Source organism: Leuciscus leuciscus (genome assembly GCF_965113295.1).
Source record: "Leuciscus leuciscus genome assembly, chromosome: 18".
NCBI lineage: Eukaryota > Metazoa > Chordata > Actinopteri > Cypriniformes > Leuciscidae > Leuciscus > Leuciscus leuciscus.
Genome location: NC_138742.1, coordinates 28,586,956 through 28,591,705, shown reverse-complemented (window position 1 = coordinate 28,591,705; position 4,750 = coordinate 28,586,956). Strand labels below are relative to the sequence as shown.

The 4,750-nt window shown below is 36.4% G+C and overlaps 1 long non-coding RNA gene across 1 annotated transcript; it reads right to left on the bottom strand.

Annotated features, from left to right (window-relative positions):
• Positions 1-215: 215 nt before the first annotated feature.
• On the bottom strand, positions 216-4,376 carry LOC309480684. Its single transcript, XR_014199714.1, has 2 exons — positions 786-4,376; positions 216-697 (listed from the first exon to the last, which is right to left on the bottom strand). It is a non-coding gene; the product is annotated as an uncharacterized lncRNA (long non-coding RNA).
• Between the last annotated feature and the right edge of the window lie 374 nt (positions 4,377-4,750).

Sequence of the window (4,750 nt, the reverse complement as noted above, 5' to 3'; positions counted from 1 at the left end):
TAACCATGTTAACAAGTAATGAGTACAGAAATGTAACCTCAATTAATTAATCAAAAAACATAATCAATGAATAATGTAACCAACTATTAAAAATAAAATGTTTTATTCTTTTTACTGAAAAAAAAAGTGTTTGATATTCTTATTGATATACTCTCTATAATTTGGCGGATAAACAATAAAGACCTTAAAAAAAAAAGAAATGAAAAGATTCAGCATTTTCTTTATTATTAATTTTATTTGCAGAAATAGGTTCAGTTGTTTCCTGTAGTGTCCTATGAGGCTCCTGCTACAAATGTCTGGTGGTGATGTGCTTCATTGCTTCACTACCAGTAGCTAAACCTGAACAATGCGACAATTACCAAAGATCTATAGTCCTTGAGCTTCTCTGAAGCTAACAAATAAAATACAAATATTGCTCATAAAGAGTAAAGATATGTAAAAGGAACAATATAGATTTCTAGCATTTCTCCTGTATTATTTCGGCAAACAAAATATACATAAAGAGTTTTTTGTTCAAGAAAATGAGCATGATGACTGCGTCCCAGCTGTGGAAACCACTCTTTCAGACAGTGTTGAGGAGGCAGAAGGAGATGATGGAGAGCTGTGGGAGAAGAGGAAGAGTCTCTTTCTTACCCCACCAGTGGAGGGAAGGGTCTTCTGAGGCAAGGAGAGGAGGATGTTCTCTCTCTATATATTGCTGGAAAATACAAATAAAATGTACCATACTATTGTAGTCAGGTTTATAGTTTTTTGTTAGAAAGGAATAAGAAAATTGTCTAACTTACGTATTCCTCCTCCTCCTCCTCTTCCTTATCCCGAGCTGCACTGTCACCTCATCGTCCTTCTTCAGGTAGCTAAAACAGAGGAGTACTTTATTAATGTTGCTAATATAATGCAGTTTTTCGAAAATACAGTAAAAACAGTAATATTGTGACTATCATTAAAATGTAAAATAGCTGTTTTCTATTTTAATGTATTTTAAAATATAATTTATTCCTGTGATCAAAGCTGAATTTTCAGCATCATTACTCCAGTCTTCAGTGTCACATGATCCTTCAGAAATCATTCTAATATGATGATTTGATGCTCAAGAAACATTTATGATTATTATCAGTGTTGAAAACAGTTGAGCTGCTTAAGATTTTTGTGTAAACCATGATGCCCTTTTCAGGATTCTTTGATCAATATAAAGTTCAAAGAAAAGTTTTAAAGTTAAATCTTATAACATTATAAAAGTCTTTACTGTCACTTTTTATCAATTTAATCCATTCTTGCTATTATTGTTTTCCAAAATCTTACTGACCCCTAACATTTGAATTGTGTACACAAAAACAAGAAGCAGCATAACTGTTTTCAACATATTAGATAATAATCAGAAAAATTCATTGAGCATCAAATCATCATATTAGAATGATTTCTGAAGGATCATGTGACACTGAAGACTGGAGTAATGATGCTGAAAATTCAGCTTTGATCACAGGAATAAATTGCATTTTACAATATATTCACATATGTTATTTTAAATGTTAATATTATTTCACAATATTATTGTTTTACTGTATTTTTAATCAAATAAATGAGTCGGTAATATAGGTAAAAATATGGTGGGGGAAAATGGATATGAAGTTATTTAATAACTTAAGCTTCCTCAGTTCTCCCTGTGTTTCCCACTTCTCTGTCAGCAACTTCCTTAAGAAATGTTGAAATCGTAGAGCTTCCCCTCTGTTGTAGAGGGGTTATTTTGTCGCTGCTAAAATAACATAACCTGTATCAATATTTCTTTACCGTGAAAGATCAAAACGCATCTAAACTAGTTTCAGACAATTTTAGCTCAGTGTAAGTGACGTCATCGATTAACAGCACACAGCTGCTACATTTATGTTATATCAGTTTGTTAAATAAATTAGTCAACTTCCAATCACACATTCAACTGCACATCATAACCTCTTATCTACACAAAGATGTGATTATAAGCCCAAACTTTTGTAAATAAGAGCTTAGGTTAGCCTCTCTTCTGAAAACGGTTGAGATGCTAACGGACTTTTTCGAAGACATTAAACCATTTCTACAAAGTAGCCTAAATATTCAACAGATGTAATAACACGTAAGAAAAGTGTTAGGAACAGTTGTGTATATTATGTGTGTGATTTTAGAGACTAAACTCACCTGAAAGCAGTGAAAACAACAGCAAGAGAGGGAGCTTTGCTGATATCCGTTTTGTTGCGGCGCCGTTTCCATGGCAACTCTGCGCCGCTCCAGGGTTTGAAAGCTACTCAAATGTTCAGCCCGCACGCTCATAAAACACGTCAGTCACGCAGCATTTACATAAATAAACATGTAGAATTAACACATTACTTAAATACAAATCTCATGATTTTAAAACTCATTTTTAAGTTCTTCAAGTTTGAAGTTCAGTTTGAAGATTTTTTTAATTGTTGTTTTTACGAACACACAACCTCCATAATAAAAATACAAATGATAATAATAATAATAAATATACAAACGTTTATATTTATGACAAGGTTGTGAGGACGTCGTGGTAAAGTTCCATTTTTTTTAAATCTTGGCTAACGTTCCAGAAACGTTGTGGGCACGTCCACAAAAGACGTCGCTAGTTTATCCCATGTAGAACGTTGTAAAGACGTGGTCCACTGGTCACCAGATAACTTTCCAGATAATTTCAATTATATAAATAAATGCATTACAAATATTATCCTAGTGATAATATGCCATTTGGATATTATATGGAACATTTACTTAATTCATCAAAGATTTTATTAAGTTATCTGGTGACCAGTGGACCACGTCTCTACAACGTTCTCGATGGGATAAACTAGCGACGTCTTTTGAGGACGTGCCCACAACGTTTCTGGAACGTTAGCCAAGATTCTAAAAAAATGGAACTTTACCACGACGTCCTCACAACGTTGTCATAAAGTAATGTCACGCTGACCAAATGACGACTAACTGACGACGTCGTCACAACGTACTGTGTTAGCTGGGAATAACCCGGTCGCGCACGGCCATGTAAACACCGGCAAAAACCCGGATATGCTCATATCCCGGTTTTTAAAAACCCGGATATTATACCTGGGGTACCCCCTTTCTAACCCGAATATTTGGTCATGTAAACGCGTATCGGCATATCCCCATCAAAAGGGACATTGATTTGTGTTCTGCGCATGTTCTATTCGCAAGGAATCTTGGTCTTTTGAGTAGGGACGGCGCATACAGAAACCCGCGTGCAGTATACCGGAAGTAAACAAGAAGTAGAGGTAAACATGGCGAGACGCAGCAAAGCACCACACTTTTGGAGCGAGGAGGAAAGCGCAAACAAAGGCGATCGCTATCTGCCCCGAACTATTCATTATCCGCGTGCTGCTGCTGTTGTCTTTGGATACAGGAAAAATAATCGGAAATGACGCATATTGCGTCTTAAGGAAGTCCGTACGTCCAGACGCTAACCGTGCGTCGCCGTTTACATCGGGATATTGCAAATTCCATGTATACAGGAGTAACTCTCTCTGCTCACGCATGTAAACGCGTTATTCCGAATGTTTCAGAAACCCAAATAGTGACTCTAACCCGACCATAACCCGGATATTGGCTGCATGTAAACGTAGTCATTGTTGTGTGGATGAGGGCATGTAATGAACCTGTCTGCCTAATTTGGCTTCTACCAAGGACAGATGAAAGATTTGTGTGAATATACTGTGATGATTGATTGCACGTCAACAACTAAAGATACAGAGCATTTTCTTGTCTCTTTTAAATGTTGACTTTTTTTTGTTCTCTCACTATGCACATTTATATGGTTATATTTTATTATTTGCAATTAACAGACCGTCTTTACTCTACTTTTGACTCTGTTTTAGTAATGTCACCCCTTCTTTAGGCCTCACCACATGCCTCTGCTCTCATTTCTCATATGATCAATAAAAGTCTGTCCACTAGGGTTGTACCTCAAAATCTCAGTTGTGCTGCTGTTTTTCTATTACTCAGGTCCAACCATATTTACTTACGACAGGCCTGTTTTAATCTCCTATTTTCTAGGGTTCTGGAAAAAGTAGCCGCTTCACATCCTCAATCTCATTTAGAACTTAATAATCTCTATGAACCACTTCAATCAGGTTTTTGTCCACTTCACTGCACTGAGACTGGATTGCTCAGGGTGGTTGCTGACCTCCTTTTATCTGCTGATTCTGGGTTTCTTACCTTTCTTCTACAACTCGATTTCAGCTCTGCTTTTGATACTATCACAAAACTCTCCTTGTCTGTGTTTCTGCCTTTGGCATCTAAGGTACTACACTTTCCTGCTTCACCTTGTACCTTGTACCTTTCAGATAAACAATACTTCATCACTCTTCAAAGACACAAATTCCCCATACTCCCATTACTTATGATGTTCCTCAAGGATCTGTTCTCGGTCCTCTGCTCTTTATAGTCTACATAGTTCTCTTTGGTACTATTCTGCAAAAACATGGTTTTCAAAGTCACTGCTATGCCGACAACACACATATCAGATCCAGATCATCTCACTCCTCACCCAATTTGATTATCTGTGATCTAAAAATCTGAATTAACTCAAACTAAATACTGATATAAAACTAAAATCTGACTTATAGGTCTTTCACATTAACCTCGCTTTTCTCAACTCAGTTTTTGCATGTGAAGGTTTTACTGTTATACATTCACAAACTGTTCCCTACCTTGGTGTTATCATTGACTTACTGTAGGGGTGCCAAATCCT